Source organism: Apodemus sylvaticus, chromosome 10 (genome assembly GCF_947179515.1).
Source record: "Apodemus sylvaticus chromosome 10, mApoSyl1.1, whole genome shotgun sequence".
NCBI lineage: Eukaryota > Metazoa > Chordata > Mammalia > Rodentia > Muridae > Apodemus > Apodemus sylvaticus.
This window is the reverse complement of record NC_067481.1, coordinates 33117961-33140284: the sequence shown is the minus strand read 5'-3', so window position 1 is coordinate 33140284 and position 22324 is coordinate 33117961.

Below are 22324 nucleotides of genomic sequence, written 5' to 3'. Positions count from 1 at the left end.
TGTAGATGAATTTGTCATTTAGCTTCCTTGTGTGCTTTGCAAGGCTGGAGAGAAATAAAACCCAGAGCTTTGCCTATGTTAGTCAAGTCTCTCTCAGTGAGCTCATCCCCAGCCCTTATTCTTTGTTTCCAATTATACATAGACTTAGAAGAGCTTCTTATTTTTTTTATAACTGAAGGTTTGGGTCTTCAATTCATCTGACATTCATTTTGTCTCTAGTGTACAATTTCCTTCAGATATATGTGACAAGAATACATGACCAGACTTTCTTGATTTTTTCCCTCATTACATGGATATATTTTTTATTCCTTCATAATTTTTAAGCTTTTACTTAATAAATGAGTGAGCTTGGATGTAATTGGTAATTTTAATAGCACATAACACTTAATTATAAGAAGACATTAGCATTTATATATCTAGTCCACCAACTTGGTGGGCTTTTGAGTTTAAATTATCCTGTCATAAAATGTTGTAGTGAGTCAGTACACATTGCTCACTAGCTTTATTTGCCTCTTAAACACAAATTATTTTATTTTAGTTTATTAGGATCTTCACAGTCCTCCTAATGCTGATATGCAGATTCAGAACAAATTCAAAGTGTTTACTTGGTTGACTTGGCTATAAAATGTTATAAAACCTATAGAGAACAATCTGGAGACACAAGTCTGCCCTTAATATCCATCTCTCACAGAACATGACCTATGTTTCGGATGCTTGCTTTCTCTGCTTGTCTTGTATCCACTGGCCAGAATCAGGCGACCGTTACTTTCAGTACGAACATTTCAATAGTGTCCTTGTCTTCTTTTTCATCCTTGTATTTCACATGAAGTCGAGGGTGGCGAGGCTGAGCGTCTAGGTTCCCAGCAGTAGGCATGTGAGGGCATGCATTCACATCTTGGTGGATAAGAAAGAGGAGAAGGGATTCAGGCTGGGACTGGAGCGAGATAGCCTTCACTAGGCCTGCATCCTACGAAGACCTCATCTCTTAAAGATTCTATGTTCTCTCAAAAGTAGTGCCATTGGCTCCAGCTGAGGACTGTTTTTTTTTTTAAGAGAAAGATTTTAATAGTGAGTAAAATACAATGCTTTAAGTGTTCTATGAAACTTATAAGGAGTTTTCCAGACCCAGAGTGAAGATAAGTTCTGGTCATTGACTCTTTTCTTTTAATTATAGAAAAACTGTGATTTCACCCTTCCCTGTCTATAGCTTGAATAGTATGTGGTAGAAAAAGAAACATAGAGTAAAATTTCTGAAAACAATATAGCATAGGGATGCAAATGAAGATAAAAATAACAGAGTCCAATTACATGTGAAAATGAGATACATATAAGTTTTAACAATTAATTGTTTTAATGAAAAATTCGGTTCCAATAGGTTATATGGAGGTACTTTGAATTTCAGTTGATAGATGTTAAGAATAGAATAATGATTGATTGTGGAAATGTAATATTATGAAAATATCTTCTAGATTCTAAGTAACTGAAACAAGCTTTTAAACACATGACATAAGGAGGAATTTCACATTCAAACTAAAACAATATCCCAGGAAGTTCGAAGGTCAGAGATGTAGTCCACTAGTCAAGGGAGGCCATGGGTAATGGATGAAGCCAATGCACAAATATAGCTAGATGGTATTCAGACAGACCAAAATGGACAAGCTAACTAAACCCTTTGGGTTAGATGTCTAGAAACTTAGCCCTTTTGGTTACCATCATGCCATTGATACCCTGGGCTCCAGATCTGTAGCTTCAAGGCTGAATGCTTATTCTGCTGGGTTTCCTCATACTTGGTCTAACTCTTCCTTGATAGCCTTCAATTCTAACCTTCTGGAATTAGAATGTCTGCTTCATGCAGTGAATTTTGATGCTTACAGAGTAAGGTTCTCTGAAGAGATTTTGGACTTTCACCTTTTGACCAATCTTGGAACAGTAAGGACTTTAAAGATTCTGGAAGATGCACTGTATTCACTTTGCATTGTGATATTGATGTGTGCAGGAGCAGAGTGTTGTGGTTCAATACATTGATGCTATGTTTAAAACAGAGCCTTGTTATATAGCCCAGATTAGTCTCAAACTTAGAATCTTATTGCCAAAGTAATGCCAAATCTAATTGCCAAATCACATGCTGGGATTACAGTTGTATGTCACCATCCTTGATTTTGTATGTGTAGTTTTTATATGAATTGTTCCATGATATATTTTAAAGATAAATCAATCACTCAACATCTCCCTCTCCCTCCCCCTCCCATGTGTGTGTGTGTGTGTGTGTGTGTTTGTAAAGACATTAAGAGCTACCACAGAAGTAAGTGCTTAAGAAAAGATCTATATAAAATTCATAGAGTTGACTATAATTGATGGCACCTGGCTGCTTGAAAAATATATAGAATTTTCTATTTATTGCTATAGGGGAGATTGTATCAGAACTGAAGCTTCAAGCCTACTGAAGAGAACTGGCCCTGATAAATAAATAATCAGGACTTTCAGATGCTCAAAAAAGAGAGTACTCATCACTCCTGGAAAGCCTGAAGACAGCTCTAAAGATGAAGGAGATCAGGGTATTAGTCACCATCAGAGCTGTTGTCAGAAACAAAATCAACTACATAGTACCTACTTAGTTGTAGTTTTGCAAACACAGTATATAAATGTCAACAGAACAGAATAAAAACAGGTAGGCAGAATGAATAGGCTTAGCTGAAGCCCACATAAATATACATGCTCATATGTATACAATCATATATGTATGTATATCAGACCACAGATGTAAACTTCAAGGTTATTGGAATTTTTAAGACTTTAATTTTATAATTAGTGTGTTCAGAACATTAAATAACAAAACGGAGAATTTCAGTAGAGGATTGGAGACTATGAACAGGAATAGAAAAAAACTAGAGAACTAACCAATACAGAAAATGAAATTGTGCTAAATTGTTTCATAGCAAATTAGTCATGAACAAAGAGGAAATTGGGAGACTGAAAGATCAGAAGAAAATATTTAAAACAAACAAGAACAACATTAAAATGAAGAGTATAGGCAGGTGTGGTAGAAATGGCTAGTGTATATGTAGCCAGATTATTGAAAAGAAGGGAAAGAAAGGTATTTTGTAGAGGCAGTGGCTGAGGTTTGCCAGACATGATTTTTATAAAATTAAATCATATTTTCAAGTACTGCTATAGATTCTAATGTATCAGAAACCCCTACATATATACAGAAGAGAGTAAAACTACTAAACACGTACACACACACACACACACACACACACAGGAGAGAGAGAGAGAGAGAGAGAGAGAGAGAGAGAGAGAGAGAGAGAGAGAGATCTCAAAACAGAGAGAGAAGACATAAAAGGAGTTCCTTCCAAATGCATCCTAAGGCTGCCGGCAAATCACAAGAAGAAACAGGAGAGGCAGGACAGGGACAAGAGATCCTCAAGAGACTCATATAAGCACTGCAGCAGCTTTTCTTGAACAGCAATCATCGGGTATGAGGAAGGAAGTTCCATTTGGACCTGGGTATAATTGACAGAAACAAATTCTTATTATATATTACATAATTATAAATTAAGATGTGGCAGGTTTTAATATCTTCTAGTTCCACTATTTTTTTTCTATCAAATGAGAACCTCATAGGAATTGGAGCCAATTTCCTGTGTATGGAAGGTCATTTTCAATGTTTTTAGAGTTTGAAAACAGCATTCAAAGTTGACTTCAGTCCTCTACGACTCACCTGTTCTTGAAACACTCAATGGCTGCTATGCTCTGCTGACTTTCCTAAATGATGTGACTCCAGTAACTGTGACATTCATTTTCTGTGACCAGCTCTTCCTGAAGAGGGTAGAAAAGGTGCTGGTGACTTAGTGTGGTGTGCTGATGTGAGTTACAGAACATAAGATACTTTTTCATCGTAGCAAGTGGGATCAGAGCAAGAATCAACTGTGGTTTTGTTCTTTTTAAAAAATATTATTATTCATGTGTGAGTAAATTATGGGAGTATTTTGCCTGCATATATGAATGTGTACCATGTGTGTGCATGTACAAAATATAAATATATTATATATTTAATATATTAATTATATCAATATTTTATATATACCTAAATATATAAGAATATATAATGTGTTTATGTGTTATGTATACACACATATACATGTGTATCGATAATTGAATTTATATATATAATGTATATGATTGAAGAAAATTATGTATTTCCTGAGATCCAGAGACCTTGGAGGTGCTTGAAAATGGCTAAGTTGGTGGGAGAAGAAAGGAAATTTCAGTCATGATGAAGAAGAGAGTGCAGCTAGCATAGAGGGATCTTTACTGCTTTATTTTGATTTTCAGTTGATTCTAGCACCATTTCATTTCTCTTTGTCTCTCGATCTATCTATCTATCTATCTATCTGTCTATCTATCTATCAATCAATAGAGATAGAGACAGATAGAAAGAGATAAATATATATATCAGTGTGTGTGTCCAAACATGTTTCTCTTAATTATATTGAACAAATTAAAAGAAAATATCGTTGCTACTACAAACGATGCTGAAAAATGAAGGATGTGAAGAGAATTTCATGATACAATTGCAACCCCATCTTTTACCCAAATCGATATCCATTTATGCTGATTATCCTACCACATAATAAGAACCTAAGGCATCATGACGAAATATGGATCAGGCTGAGTTTCCTGAGAGTTGCATCGGTAGCAACAGTTATCCGGGGTCGCACATGCTCAGCTTTGCGGGGTAGCCGCTCTGGCATCCTCCCTCTCCGCCTGAACACTTGACTTGACTGTGAGAGAAAAGTGCTGAGGAGGCAGTCGCAGACGGAGCAGACATCCTAGGGAGACTTATCTTCCCTGTCCTTGCTGCGAATGTTTCCTCCTGTGTGACCTTGGCAGTTACATCTTGATTGGATTTCTTCCCTGGAATAAGTTCAAATTTCCTAGGCATGCTGAGAGGAGAACTGAAAGCTGATGGGAAGGAGAAATGCTGTGATTACTGAGTATCTTAATATTGGGAAAGGAATTAGATCTTTAAATTTATTTTCATTAATAACAAAAGGCTGTAGGCCGCCCTCTCTTCCATGCCCCTCCTCTCCTCATCAGGATTCTAGCCATCTCTTCCTTTCTCTCCGATTTTATTCCTCTGTTTTTTTTTTCCCTTTCTTAATTTTAACTGTTATTGAGTAAAAAGAATCACACAATAATTTAAGATAGGTGTTTATTATTTATATAGAATGATAATTCACCATGCCAAAAACCAAACCAAACCAACAAAAAACAAAACAAAAAAACCAGAAAAACCACCACAGAAGCCTACAAGAGATTTGAAAACTCACTCTTTGAATTATCACTTTAAATACCAGTGTTGCTGTGGGAAGGATGGTTGGTTCTGTAGCCCCTGCTAACTCGCTGCCGTGGAAACATCTGGGCTGCAGTGTTAACAGTGAAGCTTGTGAGAAAAAAATCAACTCTGGCATGGGGATGTGACAGCGAATGGGAAATAATTTTGACCATGGGGGAACTTCCATGAAGCAAAGCGTATGTAAAACTGTCTCTGGAGACAGAAGTAAATACAGATGTGTCTCATTCCTGCAACTGTCCTTATTAAGATGGATAGCACAGTAAGAGATAAAGACAGAGAGAGAGAGAGACAGAGAGACAGAGAGGCAGAGAGAAAGAGAGCACTTTGTTGTCTTCTCTTCGTGGTCCTTTTTAAAATAATTGTTTCATTTTTAATATATGCATCACATTTGTTAATTGTTAAGAAATGAACTCTGAAAACACATTTTCTCTTGCAAGCTGACTTAGTTACACAGTCAATCAATTTGAAAGCAAACTTGTATTGTTTCTCCTTTAGGGTAGATTCCTCCAAAAATCATCTCCAGACTTTGGCAGGAGGTAGTTGCCTTTTGAGACAGGGAGAAAGATGGGAACAAGGAGGAAGAGTGGGAGGAAGGACCAGGACATTAGGACCTACACCAGAGTTCTTCTGCTCCTTAGTAACTAGCGCTCTTAGGCCACCAAGAAGGAACAACAACTCTGCCTTTCATCTTCATTTTTGCCTTTAAAATGGAAATGGCTGTAGGGGAAAAGACCAAGGAAGTACTTTTTGAGTTACAATGCAGCTGTTACTGGCTGCCATCTTGTCCCTTTGAAAGCATTCACTCATTTTTCCCAAGCAAGAGAGAACCTACCTTCAGCACTCCAAAGCACAGTGTGGTTGCACCCTGGAGTGAGGTAGCCTTTCCTAAGTCCATTGTTCTCATAGACATCTAAGGGAAGGAGCCAGGAATGAGCCTGTGATGAACCTGAGGAAATTAACTAAGCTCTAATTGCCTTTAATGGTAGACAAAATCAAGAGTATGGTGGACAAAAATTCCACACCCTGGAAAGGGCTGTAGAGGAAAAAAAGAAAGGTAGGCGTTCCAACAGGAGGAGAAAGGTGAGGGGCAGGTAGATATTGCTGAAGTCCAGGGAGACTAGTCAAAAGACACAGTGTGTGTCAAGGCCCAGGGTGGACAGGATGTTGGCTCACTGACATGGAAGACTGAAATAGGTTAGTGTGTCTGGGTATGGGAGCCAAGGGAAGGGAGATGTGGGTTGAGAGGAGGGCTAGGTAGTGCTGGGTTCAAGCCACGGTCTTCTGAGTGAAACAGGAAACCTTTGCTTTGCGAGGGTTTGAAACAGTTGAGCCACACCCATCACTTTCTTGGGCTATACTACAGAGTCTTTTTTTTTTTTTTAATTTTTAGTTCAAATCCTAGTTACTTTGGAGTACCTTAATGCTCCCTTTAAAATCGATTTTAAGTAGACGGCAAGCTGAGGAGGCTGGTGGCTCTTTAGAACTGAGGAACATGAAAGAACAGACGGAGGCTTTTTATCAAGAAGGCAAGCATGTAATGAATAGATAATCTCTGAGCTTCACTGCCTGCAGAGAAATGACATTGTTGGAGGATTTTGATAATGCTCTGTAATTTCTTTCCCCCTAAAACAGTCGAGAGTTTACGGAACACTGTTTTCAGCAAGAAAATGCACAAGACTCGGTTCTATTATGCTTTCTGTTTCAAAATTTTCTTTTGGGCAGAGTCCTGTCAGAGAGAGGGGAAGAAAAAGCTAATTGGACATTTGATTCATCTGGACAGCTGTGAATGGAATTTTTGCTAACCAGCAGCAGATGCCAGCCCAAAACAGCACAGCAAATGGCCATTGGCATGGGTAGGATGTTAGCTGCACAGACCGTACTCATATCCACAAATGTCTCCATGTCTTGAAAATTTTAAGTTCAATATTTTTATAAATTAATCTTAGTTGTTGTAAAGGGAAGTGCTCAGTTCTCTGGCATAGAAAGGCCATGCTCCAGCTTTTACAGTTCTCCATGGAGGGAATCCAGAGACATGCTTGCTTTCTCGTTACAAACACGGGGCTGCCTCTGTGCACTTCATGTTCTGGATGGATCACAGTCTACATTTTGTCTCTAGATAATACCCTTTAGTTTATTTAGGAATAAATGCCTCTGGAGATGAGACACCTCAAAGCAGGAATTCTGGATGTTGGACAGATGGGCCTTCCTGTTTGTTTTTATGTTGGATGCATTAGCAAGCAAATCCATTTGTGTCATAGGCTAGTTTTAAGGAGAAGCAACAAATCATGAGTGAACCCTGGAAATCATCTGTGGAGTTATAATACACAACACACAGGATGGATCTCTGGTGATTTTTTAATTTTCCTGTTTTAGTCTTGATGATTTTGAAGCCTTAGTTGAGTCTGCCTTGTCAAAATAAGAAAGACTGTGCTATGTTTCTAAATGCTACCATTAGTTCAACATGGCATGTAAGAACAGCCATGACCCAATCAAATCATCAGGTATTCCTGTGATTTGGTGTCTCAAATCTTGATTGACTTTCCTCATAATGCTCTTCCCTGTCTAAATCGAGAATTTGGAAAGCAATCAAGATGGCTTCCCTATTGTCCCCAGTGAAAGCTCTCAGCTGGCACACCATTGTGCAGGCCATCCTATTATTCCTCCTGGGCTTTGGGAAAATCTCTCAGCAGCAGTTCTTCTGAGGGAAACCATAGTTTACCATGTCCACTTGAATCTCTATATTGGTTCCCTGGAGGCTGAGATTCTGAAGAAAGCCCCTCCCCCCAGAGAAGTTCCCAACCTTGTCTGCTATTCAGATTCCATAGTGTTCACTGTTGAAAAACCTAGTCTTCCTTCCCCACTCCTCAAGAGACTTTCATTTAATTGGTTGGGCTAGGGTATCTAATTGTTTTAACATTTTAATAGTTCCCTGGGTGGCTTAATAGCCAAACTTGAGACCCCATTTCGTTTCTTGCTCCACAAGTCAGAGGATCTGGATTATTATATTAAGGATTCAATAAAGAGAATTTGATTTTCATTCAAAGGCTGGCTGAGTTTTTCAGAAACACACTGGAATGTATGCGTGTTCCTCATCATAACATTATTATAGCTTGGCTGTTTATGTTTTTCTGAACCAGTTGATTTGTCTAACATCTGTGGGTTTTGACTTCAAGCCTCAGAGAACAGTTGTCAAATCTAGTGTAGCTCCATTCTGTTTGGCGTTAGGGGAGATGATTCTTGTAATATTCATCCATCCATCTATCCACCCACATCATTCTTTATCCATTCATTCACCAACTACTGGGTCCTTCCTATGTGCTAGAACTGGTGACAGATGCTAAGAAAGTATACATTTTTTAAGGAGCTTACAGTCTAGTTGTGGGAAGATGGCTAAACAAATAATCCTGACATATCACAAAAAATTCTATCCTTCCACTTGCATGCTATGTTCATATCATTCATGAGCAAGTCCATGCATGCACAGAGAGGGACACACAGAAAGACAGATGCAGACAAGCAGACAGACAGGCAGAGACAGACATGGGGAGAGACAAGAGAGTGAGAGAAAGACAGAGGCAGACACACATACAGAAAGCAGGGACTTTTAGCAGAAGTATGATAGTTACAATGCTATGAGAATTCTCAAAGGCACTCTCTGGAAACTGAATTTAATCTGGAGTAGCCTGGAACATGAAGTGTGTAGGTGGGTGACTGTAATACTTGGTGTGACTAGGTAAAGGAAGGATTTACCTAGATAAATAAATAAATCTGTTTAATATGTTTTTATGTGGGCCAGGAGCCTTCATAAGGAAATGAAGACCCCCAGGAGGATGCACCTGCGTGTATTTTATAATAGTTTTGGTAAAGAGTGGATCATTTGTGGGAAATATAAAAGAAGAAAGACATGATCTAATGGTGACAGATTGGGGGAAATGTAGTCAGACCTGTTTGTTCCAGTTCTCCACTGTATTCTTTCATTCCTTTGGCTTCATAAACAAGGATACTTCTTCCCTCTGAGTGAAGGAAGGGTTTTTTCCTCATGAGGGGCAGGGTGTCCACTGGGAATGTTATCCACATCTTTCCTATGTCTTAAGACTGATTCCATGAAGAAGGGAGGGATAGAAGTCAGGGAGACTTCCTGCACTGCTGTCTTTCAGCAAGGCACGGTGGTTAGGAGGGGGGTGTCACATGTTCTCAGTTCCACCCATATCCCTATTGAGTTCCACTAAAACCCTATTGTTTTAGTCCTTGACATCACACTTTCGTCCCAAACCAACTCTTGTGCCCAACAGTCTTACTCCTGGGAAGGCGATCCTACAACACTAAGCCTGTAGGGCACCCTCGAGCACCTAATGCGTAGGTGTTGATTGGCTGGCAACCTGTGAAGGTGAGTCTTCTTTGTAGCATAGAAAGGCAGTACTAGGCAGTACTGTGCCTCAGTCTTTACTCAAGGAGGCAAAACATAACGAAGAAAGCAAAGTGTAAAAAAAAAAAAAATCCTTTGGTGGCACACATCAAGTATGCCATTTCTGTGTCCCTGGACCCTGACACTTGACTTCTAAAACTCTCAGATCTCCAGAGTGCCAGGAATGTCTTCCATTTGCTAATAAGAAGCCTGGTAGCTGGGGTTCCTAGCCGTGAATGGGGAGAGGCTGATGGTTGAGTTCAATCATGATGGTTAATGGTTTACTCACTCATGTCTGACTTGGAAACATCCCATTATAGTCTAAACGATAGGATCTGGGGAACTGACTGATTGGAGAGCACATCAAGACTAATAGAATGAAGAGTCCTCAGAAGGCCTAGGAGCTCCATGCACTGTTATCCCAGTCTTCACTTCCATTTAGCCCTGACTAGGATGTGTCGTTTATAATTATCTAGTAATAGTCAATAATAGGAAACACCGGTTTATGAAGTTTTCTAGTAAAAATTGAATCTGAGGAGATCATGAGAACCCATACTTGTTAACCAGTTAGGTTCACAAGCAGCCCAGAGCTTCTGACTGGTACATGGGGCCTATCCTAACTGAGAGTACTCAGCATCTGAACTATGCTGAGTTGTTGGGTCTGGGCTCCAGAAACATCAAAGGCAGACAGACAGGTGCTGCTGGGGAAAAAGTCATTGAAGACAATGATTTGGTATTCTGAAGATGTGAAGGATCATCCACTGTCTTGATCTTTTGACATAATTTATCCTGAGAAAGAGACTAAGATCTCTAACCATGAAGGTCGTCTTTTTCCTGGTAACTGACACCCCAGAGCCACCAGAAAAAGCAGAATGTCTTGTCGCAGTCCATGAATCCTAGTCTACATTTGGAGTCACATGTGTCTCATTTGGCCTGTATAGTCTGAGAAGCACTGCCCCTGTGCGTTAGGAGACCGATAGGCTGAAAACTGGAACACAGGTTCCAACACACCACCACGACTCTAGAAATAACATCCTGCCCCTGCCCCTGATCCCCAAACCTCATCTTCCTCCCCTGTGTAGTTTGCAGTGAGGAATGAAGGAATGTCGCCCTTGGTTTTAGGACTTGTTGGGAAGAAATAATGCAATTTCTGTAAAGATACTTGGAAAGGGGATGGAGGGTTGGCTCAGTGGGGAAGAGCACTTGTGGGAAAGCATGAAGACTTGAGTTCAAATCATCTGCAACTTTTTTTTTAAATAGAGGCAAGTATGGGTATGTTTGCCTATGACCTCAGCATGAGGGATAGAGATAGTGGGATCCCAAGAGCTTATTGTCAACCAGTCTAGTCAAAAACACTTAGCTTCAGTGAAAGACCAAAGCAGGGAATCACTGAGTGGGACACCTGCCATCCTTCTTTGGCATCCGTGGGCACATACATACACATACCAGACCCTCATACTCCCTCATTCAAAGCCTTAAGGCATGTGCATGTACACAGCTACTGGAAAGACTGACCAGAGCCCCAGGCTTGTATGAGTTCCCACTGCTTAGCTCATGGTTTTTCGTCGGAGGCATTGTCTCTTCCTTGGGTTGTCGTGTATGGCCTTAAGTTGACTGCTGTTGTCACTCCTTCTAGCTCTAGCTCTGGGCAAATCTCACCAGGCGTGAAGATGTGAGCGTGTCAGCAGACGAAACTTTTATTTTTGAACACTGTTAATTTCTTCATCAGCTCTATTTCTTTTCCGAGGGCGTCGCTGTATTACATTAATGCTTTGAGTTGCTAACAATACCAGCTGGTACTGTGAGTATCACTTATGTTCACAGTGTAAAGCCTCAGGGGCTAAGCATGAAAATTGTCGCCTAAACTGCAATGCTGGACTCCCTCCTGGGTGTGCTTGCTGGCTGCCTTCAGGGTCAGACCCACTATGTCCCCATCAGGTGTCTGTAGGATTTTATGAATAATATGATTTGGTATCATTGTAAAATTTTTGTTCCTTTCTGTGGATTTTTGAGGCCTTGGCTAGAAAGCAACATTATGTTTTCTTCCTTCCTTCCTTCCTTCCTTCCTTCCTTCCTTTCCTTTCCTTTCCTTTCCTTTCTTTCTTTCTTTCTTTCTTTCTTTCTTTCTTTCTTTCTTTCTTTCTTTCTTTCTTTCTTTCTTTCTTTCTTTCTTTCTTTCTTTCTTCTATTTTCAAGAGTTTGATGTATAATAAGAATATAAGAATCACCTATAAAAGAAATAGAAAGTCTGCGTTTTCATCCTTACTTATTCATCCATTCTTGGTGTCAATGGAGGCCACCCTTACAGGGCAGGGTGTAAACTCCTCTGGTGTTCTTTCAAAATGTTACCCACGTAGACACATACAATTTTTAAAGTGTTTGGAGCTTGTAATCTAGGCTGCTCTCTAACTCACTGCATTGCTGGGGATGACCTAGAAATCTGGATCTTCTTGATTCTCTTTCCAGAGTCCTGGCATTACTAGCATGTGTCAACATGCCGTATTTTATGCAGGGCTGATGACTGAATTTAGAACTTTGTGAATGCTGGGTGAGTACTAGACCATATAGGCCAAGTCACATGCCCCGCCTCTGCATGTGCACATCTAAAGAAAGTCTTGACTAGTAGCTTGTGAGCCTTCGAGGGCATGGAAAGTCTCCCGTTAGCCTTTATGTCCCCAGGGCTCAGGACATCACTTAAAATAGATGCTCAATAACTACTTGTGGAACTAGAGGCAGGGATTTGATGGCGATCTCTACCTTTGAGGAGTCTTACCTCCATGGTGCCTTTCTACAACCAATTTATCTCCACATGAAGACTTCTCCAGTTTGACAACTGGCTAAATTCTCCCAATTTTAGTTAAGTTTCCTCTCGTTTAGTTGGCTTTCTGTCATCATGACAAAAATACATGAGGCCATCGACTTACTTTGGCTCACGTTCTTGGAGATTTCAGTTCAGGGTTGGCTGGATCTGTTGATTCTAGACGAATGTGGCAGTGGTATGTTGTGTCAGCAGGAACAGCTGATTGAGAAAGATGCTCACGAACAATGGCCAGGAAACAAGGATGGAAGGATGAAGAGGCTGAGGGCTCCAGGATCACTTTCAAGATCACGCCCTCAGTGACTTAACTCCCTCACATCTACTAACCCTAAGGGAAGGTCTCTCCCTTCCCTGCAGTGTCAGTCCCAGATGACCAAGGATTTAGCACATGAGCTTTGGGAGTGGAGAGAGCATTTACAATACAAATCATTATACTCTGTCAGTTTTTCCTCGGTTGGCCTATTGCCTCTAGGGAAGGAGAGTAGCAACAATTGAGTTTTTACTTTTAATGATGCATGAGAAGTGTTTTGTTTTTTTCCCCTCTACTTTTCTAGGCAAGCAAATGATGCTAGACAAGCAAAGAAGAGGTTCCAAGAGCCTCTAGGTTACAGGGGAGGGCACCAACCCAGATCAACTCTGCTTACAGCCAGGCTTCCCAATGAATGCACATGGAAGAGATCCTAGGTTATCTCTGGCATCTGTTCCTTGTGATGAATCCTGTCTGAAGCGTACGATGGAACCTTCCAAAGCTAGAGGGAAGTGGCAGGCCTCATTAAATCGCCTGTACTTATTTATTTTCAACGAGAACCGTCTTGTAACTCAACCTCCACTCTTTCACACTAAACCACCTCCTTTTAATGAGAACAAGTAATTTGACGCTGGACTTAAAAAAACTTTCTGTACTCTCAGATCCAGGGCAGGGATGCTTCTCCTCGGTGGCTGTGGGAATAGGGGGTGGGGGGATGGGGAGGTTGATCCTCTCATCCATCTGTTAGGACTGCAGTGAGATTCAAAGTAAGCTCTAATGTAAATGCATTTGGATTTTCAAAAAAAAAAAAATCCATCTTTTTCTCTTACAGATAAATTGCTCTTGGCTTTCCTATACCCAGAGCTCATTCAAGGCACATATTTCATGAAGTCTCAAGAGGAAACACAATGATCACTCGTAATTACCTTTCTAATAAAGGATGGTCTTTATTAGAAGAAATACATTCATTGTAATATATCTTCATCTTAGTCTATTAGTTAACGGTTTCTTTGATACTTTGAAGCTTACTTCCATCATGTTTTCCAAGTATCTGTTGGATGGATACCTGGATTCAGGCTCTCAGATGAGTAATAAAAATGCATGGGTCCCCTACACATGTGTAGCCGATGTGGAGCTTGGTCTTCATGTGGGTCCCCCAACAATTGGAGCAGGGGCTATCTCTGACTCTGACTCTGTTGCCTCCTTTGGCTCCCTTTCCCCTAGCTGGGTTGCCTTGCTTGGGAAAAGATGCACTTAGTCCTTGATAATACTCGATGTGGCAGGGAAGGTTGGTACCCAAGGGAGTGATCTCTCCTTCTTTAAAGAGAAGGGGAGGGGAAATAAGGAAAGGGCGTAGGGGGTAGAACTGGGAGGAGAGGAGGGAACAGGGCTGTGATCTTGTGATTAGGATATCAAGTGAATAGATAAATGAATTAATGAAAAAATTCATGGGGTAGAAATCATGAACTTTGGCTTTACATAGGATTTGTTCCTATGGAGAGTGTGGGAGTTTACCTGAGGAACTTTGAGAGTCTGGATAGATGAGGGAAATGAGTAGATCTGAGACAGATGGTTCCTGAGTGAAGCAGAGAAATGGGTAAGGTGGGGCAGGATGAGAATGGATATAACAGTAACCGAGTCTACAGTCCAATGAATTCTGACCGATCACTTCTCCTTAATGCCTTTAAAGGAAACAGAGAGGTTTCCTCTCTGATTGCCTCCTTTTAAAAGAAGGCAAAGGAATGTCTGAAAACACTCGAGACGACGGTTTCCCTCTGCATACAGTCTAACAGCTTTTTTCCTGTCATTATGTGGTAGTTTTGGGTGGAAAATATTTCTGTATTCCAATTGCTGGGAAAGAGCCACAGAGCTGAGCAAAGAGAAAAATCCTTTGTGGGTCCTTTCAAGTCAGGAGTGGGCTCAGTGCCTTTGATTGGGACCGAGAAGATCATGTGGTGAGAACGCCATGGTGGTTATGAGGAAGGGCCATTCTGATTATAGCAGTGCCCTTCCCCGCCAAGCCACAGGGGACCGAAGAGTGGAAGGATTGTGTCTTTCCAGTCCCCATGCGTCTTTGTTCTAGGGGTGAGAAGTAATTTCAGACAGCTGGAGCTGGGATCGGAGTGACAGTGAGGACTCTGGTTTAGACATAATGCATGGCTTATTTGAATTGTTGGCTCACCGTATGCCTTATTCCTCATGTCCTTTCACCCAGATAGCATCTAATCTTTCTGATGAAGATAATGTTACCCAGATACATCAAGTAATATACACCATGTTACATAACAGCTCAGAGCTAGCTCTCTGTTAATCCAGCCTTGCTTTTATTTGTCCTGATCAACCTAAGCTATCTTTAATTAATATTTACCAGATGCTCATGGTAGCTACATTTCTTCACTTCAGAGGCAACAGCTAATAGTGGATTCAACACCCTCTGCTTGGTCCTCCAGTTGCATAAGGCCGAAGCCTCAGTTTCCCTGCCTGTCATGGCAAGAGATGATAATCAAACCCATCACAGACGTCAGAGAGATTAAGCAAGATAATTGTAGGGCTCAGCACAGCATCTGGCACACTTAATTCTGAAGTTGGCTCTGATTTAATCTTTCTGGGTCATTCTGTCAAAGCCAGCATCTTTAAAATCTTATGTTTGGCTGCTATAAACATGATAGGAAAGGTTGATTCTCTCTTTAAAACTGTCTTTCTAAATCCCTCTAAATCCCTAATTGACAGTTCTGGAGGGCTGTGATTTGTTTTCCTTGCACTGTCCCCTTCTGATACTGCTGTCCCCTCTTCAGGTTCCTGGCAGCTTCCTCTGGAGGGAATTCTGTGTATTCGCCTTACAGCCCAGCCTCATCATCTTGGGAGGAGACTTTGTCAATGGTACAGCCTGCACTTCCTAAATCCTTCCTGGGAGGATAGTAGTAGATGGTCAGTCTCTGACCCTAGCCAGGTTTGGGTTGGCTCACAAGATCTGTAACTTGTGGTAATCTCTGATGTTTGAAGACAGAATTACTTTTTAAAATCACGGGACTGTAAGCAGTATCAGGCACACAGGAAGCACGGCTCAGCATGCATTTGGCTGTGGGTGATTCCTCGGCAGCACAATGGACTCTTTGACTCCTTCCTGAGCCTGACCACCTCAAACTTAAGGAATCATCTGCTCAGCAAGGTTTCTGCCTATGCTTGCTCGTCTGCACATCATCACTACCACGGGTGAATGCGTTTTCTACTTTAGTGGCCAGCCAATTAAAGGGCCAGTTCATGACTTTCTATTCATCAGTGATAGCAATATACTCCAGAGGCAGACAGAAACTTCACTCAAGGTCTGGAACAAAATTTCAAAGCGCTTTATCTGCATAAGGCAATTCCTGACATCCGTGTCTTCTTCCTGTGATCCACAGGGCCTAAGACCTCGCTTGAATCGGTGTCTTTTATGGTGTCTTTTGATTTGACGAATATACTCTTTTTATTTTGGGCCAGTTTTGAAGTTCTATGACTTCTTTTGACATCCTCAAAAAAAAAAAAAGTGAACATATGGATCTAAGAGAAGAAGAAGAATGAAGAGAGAAGAGAAGGGAGGGTCGGGAGATGGTTCTATGGGCAAAGTGCTTGCTATCCAAGCGTGAGGAACTGAGTTCAGATCCCAGGTTCCCAGATAAAAGCCAGTCATGTGTGTGTGAACCCAGCACGGAGGGGCAGGCAGGCGGATCCCATCTCGCTAGCCAGCCTGGAAGGGCGGACTACAAAAACAAGGCAGAGAAGCCTCGGAAGAAGACAATCTGATGTCAGCCTCCAGTCTCCAAATGTGTTCTCATGGTCAAGTACACCGGGACACCCCCAACTACCACACGCCAAAAAAATAAAAAAGAGAGAAATGGAAATGACATTATTTGGGCACGAACGTGATAGTACATCGCAACTGATCCTTGAGATCGTAATTGACTGACACACGGAGACAGTGTTGTGCCTTTCTCTCCAGGTTTGTATCCAAAGAATACATGCTCCCTCACAAATAAAGAGAATCCATTGGTGCTTTCCCTCTTCCCTAAACTGGGAATTGCTTAGCCCTAAATCAGTCACTTTGTACCACTTTGGTGTTCCTTTGATCTGCGTATCTTGAATCCTTTAAAATTGAGTTATTTGTGTCTTCGGCACTTAATGTTAATAAGGATGTATTTTCCTTACATGCCCCTTTCTTCTCAAAATTACGTGCTTTGACTTACTAAAGTTACTCAAAATATGATTCTTTTTTAAAAACGGGGTCTTAGTAATGCAATGACACTACAAATTCTTGACAACTCACATTAGTGTACAATACAGCTAAAGCTTTTATTTCAGCATATTGCTTTATTCTGAAAGTTTATCAATGATGTCTGCTATAAAAAGGCATTTTTTTCTCTAACTGCTTTTGTTCCTATTTTTCGTCATTAATTCATCGTTGTTTAATTGTGAGCAATTCCTTGGAGAAGTGCGGAGATTGCTGGTGGCACTCTAATCTCAATTTAGAGCAAATGTCTAAAGAGATGGACCCAGGTGGAAATCTTTACCCGAATGGACTTCCTCACCCCATGTCCATCCCTAAGGGAGCTTGGTACAGCGCAACCTCACAAGGACCCTTGATGGGTTCCGTAGGCCTTCCCAGTCCAGCAACCACCTTCTCTGGAAAGGAATGATATCCATTTTCAGTCTTTCCCAAACCGTGCCTATTTAAGGACAGGCTGCTCTTACTCTCACGGAGGCAGGGGATGGAAAACAGGAAAGAGGGACGCAGGTATGGAGAACTTACCAGCTGCCAGACATAGCTAGGTACTTTTCTTAACTTTTGATGGTGTCTTTGTTCAGTTGATGTCATGACCACAGGAAGAAGTCTCCGAGCACGGAGATGAGTATGTGACTCAAGGTAACATAGTCAATGTGTAGCAGGGTTGCACTTTGAGCTCAGTTCTTTGGATTGAGTCATTGTAAATGGACAGGAAAAAACCCAACCCAACCCAAACAACAACAACAAAAACAAAACAAAAACTGAGTACTGTAGGAAATGACATATATATTTGAGTTAATAAATTGAAAAATATTGTGGATCAGTTTTGGTGTGTGTATGTGTGTGTGTGAGAGAAAGAGGAAGGAGGGGGGAGAGGGAAGGGGAGGGGGAGGGGAGGGGGAGGGAGGGAGAGAGAGAGAGAGAGAGAGAGAGAGAGAGAGAGAGAGAGAGAGAGAGAGAATGAAAATGGAAAGAGAAAGGAGTCAAACAGCCAATGCCAGTGCCAATGGTATCTTTCCTCTTAGCAAAATCGATGACTTTCATTACAGGCCTAGTCTAAAGAATAGTTAAGAAGCTATTTTTCAGCATTTATTTAATCATATTAAAAATACTTATTATGTATAGGGATGTTTTGCCTACATATGTTTATGTACCATGTGTGTGCAATGCCTAGAGCCCAGAGATAGCATTGGGCCAGTTGGACCTGGAGTTACAGATGATTGTGAGCTGCTATGTGGGTGATGGGAATCAAAACCCAGGTTCTATGGAAGAGTAGCCAGATTCTATGGAAGAAGCACCTCTCTAGACCCAGATGTATTTATTTTAGACTTAGGGAACAGTGTGTGGTATTCCTCTATATGAGTTGGTATCAATCAACCTTTATACCAGGAGTTTTGAGAAAATAGTCCCACTGATGTAACTGTTTCTGTGAATTGTTGGAATGTCACACATCCAAGAATATTTAGACAGCACAAGTTAGCCTTGACAGAAATAGCAAAAATGGACCAGGTTGGGTGGGAAGGGAAGAAGGTGTAGATCTTGGAAAAGTCGGGGAAGGACGCTGAATGTGATCAGAACTCATTGTACAAAATTCCCAAAAACAAAAAAATGAATAAGAGTTTTCCTTGAGGAAGAAAAATAAGTATGTTTTGGCTTCATTACCACTATACTGATGGTTGACCTAGGTTTTGAGACAATATGGAAAATGCTTTGCAGAATGTCAAGGCTACAGTAACAGGGACACTATTAACAAAGTGCCTTATAGTGGGATGGTTAACTTTATGTGTCAAGTTGGCTTGGCTTTAGGTGCTCAGACATTTCATTATACCCACATTTTGGGTGTGTCTGTGGAGGAATTTCTGGTACAGATTAACACCAAATCGGTAAAATTGGTTAAAGGGACTGCCCTTCCAAGTCAAAAAGTCCCAATCTACTGAAACCTAGAGAGAAGGCAAGGTGGGATTGGAGAGAGTTCCTTCTTGCTGCACAGCTGTTTTTAAAGTTGGGACATTGATCTATGCTTTGACTTAGGTCTTTCTTTCTTTCTTTCTTCCTTTCTTTCTTTCTTTTCTTTCTTTCTTTCTTTCTTTCCTTCTTTCCTTCTTTCTCTCTCTCCTTCCTTCCTGCCTTCCTTTCTTCTTCCTTCCTGCCTTCCTTTCTTCTTCCTTCCTTTCTTCTTCCTTCCTTCCTTCCTTCCTTCCTTCCTTTCTTTCTTTCTTTTCTTTCTTTCTTTCTTTCTTTTTCTTTCTTTCTCTCTCTCTCTCTCTCTCTCTCTCTCTCTCTCTTTCTTTCTCTCTCTCTCTCTCTCTCTCTCTTTCTTTCTTTCTTTCTTTCTTTTCTTTCTTTCTTTCTTTCTTTCTTTCTTTCTTTCTTTCTTTCTTTCTTTCTTTCTTTCTTTCTTTCTTCTTTCTTTCTGTCCCAGGCCCTGCTCTATTCCAATTTCCCTTCACAGAGTTTCTCCACCCTCCCCCTCCCCTTATCTTCTGAGAAGGTGTCCCTCCAACTTAGGCATACCCCCCATCCTGTCACATCAAGTGTCTGCAGTATTAGGCACATCCTCTCCCACTGAGGTTAGACAAGGAAGACCTCTTGGGGAAGCAATTTCACAGTCAGGCTACAGCTTTAGGGACAGCACCCACACCATTTGTTGGGTGACCCACATAGAGACTGAGCTGCATCTCTCCTACATATGTGCTGGGGGCATTGACTTAGCTTTTTCATTCCTTGGCCTTCAGATTCAAATAGTTGACCTACCCCAGCAGCTTTCCTGGATCTCCAGCTGAGGTGCCATCAGGCTCCTCAGCCCCCATAGTCATGTGTCTTATTTAGAAATGCTACTGTTGGGTTGAAACACCATGATCAAAGCAACTTGAGAAGGAAAGGATTTGTTTGATTGGGCTTTCATATCACTGTTCATCATCAAAGGAAGCCAAGGCAGGAACTCAAGCAGGGCAGAAAGCTGGAGACAGAAGCTGAAGCAGAGGCCATGGAGGGGGCTGGTCTTGGGTTGCTCAGCCTGCTTTTTCATAGAACCCAGGAGGACCTCTAGCCCAGGGAAAGCACCACTCACCAGTGAATGTGCTGGGCTCTTCACTCCCGATCACTAATTAAGAAAATACCCTCCCAGCTTGCCTACAGCCAGGTATTATGGAGGCATTTTCTCACTTGAGGCTCCTTCCTTTCTGATGATTCTACCTTGTGTCAAGTTGACATAAAACTAGCCAGGATATCACATGAGCCAATTCTCTATAGCGAATCTCTTTGTTTTATCTACATTCTATTATGTATCTACGCATGTATATACCTGTATCTTTCTGCTTGCCTGCTTATTTTATCTATTCATATATTCAGTTCATATGGTCATTTTTGTTATTATTATCACTTGTCTGTCTACCTATCATCTATCTAGCTTATCAATCTACTCCTTCTCTATATATACACATTTATTTGTTTGTTTGTTTGTTCCTTCCTTCCTTCTTTCCTTTCCTTTCTTTCTTTTGATTCTCTGAATAGTGTAGTAAGAGATTAATATGTAGCAAGCCCTAAACCAATGTGCTGCTTGTAATCTACTTAATGCAACCCTCTGATATCCTAAGATGCTATTTGCCTTCTGCCAATGAGGCTTATAGCACTTATGTAATGCTGCCAAGCACATATGGCTTTCATGAGAGATAGTCGCATACCCACAAATCACATGGCTTTGTGTAGGTCAACAAATTTATCATTTGAATTGATCTATTAAATGAGTATGCTAATGCCCCCTGAAGGACTATTGGGTTTAAATGATAGGTATAAAGTACTTGGAACGGGATTGTATGTATGGTAAGGGACTTGGAAACACTAGATTTTATCACTTGATTTCCTATTTGTGTTAACAAAATTCAGAGGTTGTACAGCTTGTGGGCTAGAACTGATTCCTCTAACTCAATATATCACTAGCAACTAAATTCGATCATTTGTTCATCTCCATTAAGTTCTAGTGATATTTCATGTTATCCTGGGGGGAAATGTGATTACTGTGACATTTAAAATTCTGCACAACCCAGGGAGAGGGAGAAGGCAAACTTTTTCGAGCAAGAGGAAATCCTGGTTAACTGTCATCAGTCAACTTTGGTCGCCACACTCTAGAGAGCTAGGCAGCTGCAAAGGTCAGAGAAGGTGCCTTGTTTCCCAAAAGGTGTTTGGTATTTACTTTTTCTCAAGCATGTTTCTTCTGCTCTGATAACTGTTGTCATCTTCCATTACAATAAAAGCTGTCAGAGGGATTTCATAGGCATATGGCATTAATTTAGTTATCCCCTCTGTGATCATAAAAGGGTTTGCAAAAATGAAAACAAATCTCTACTCAGCTGCTCATCAGTTCGTATTACTGGGTGGTGATCACGCACCACACAGCCAGGAGGACAGGGTTCCATTTGGTACTCCTCTCAGGGTACCAGGTCCTGTGTGTTCATTCTCCATTTTCTCTCCAAGCTTTGGAAACAGGTCAGAGGATTACACAGAATTCCATGGAAACTATGAAAGTGTCAGCCACATTTGCTTTTCATTGCAACATTATTTGGAATTATGACTGTGTTTTATAGTTGCCAGAGTCTGTCCATGGCCTTGCACAGCTTCGACAATCCATTGGGGCTGGCAGGACAGATCTGACTGTTCTCGTAGGCATAAAGGAAGGCTGAGACAGTTTGCCAAAGCACCACAGTCTAGAATTTCCTTGCACATTTGTTGCTTGCTCATTGGTCCTCAATACCTGGGAGAAAAAGACAAGGGGCTCCAGAGGAGGCTCAGTTGGTAAGTGTGAGGACATGCGTTCAGATCCTCGGCACCCATGTTAAAAGCTTGGTGTGGCTGTGCACACACAACACAGAGTTATGGGGGCTGAGGTAGGTGGGTTCTGAGGTTCATTGGCCAGCCAGTCTATCCAATTGGTGAGTGTTGGGTTTAGTGAGAGACAGTCTCAAAAAATAAGGTTGAAGGTTATTGAGGATGATATCTCACATTAACCTTTGGCTTCCACATGTATAAATACATGCACACAAATATGAATGTGCACATACATGCACACACATGTATACACATATAAACATGCACACAAATATGAACATGTACACACACATATATTATTATGCCCTTACTCAGTGTATTAGTAAGGGTTTTCCTGAGAAATAAAACCAGTTCCATATCTATATTTACAGAGACAGAAATAGGCACAGACACGTGATTTATAGCTAAAA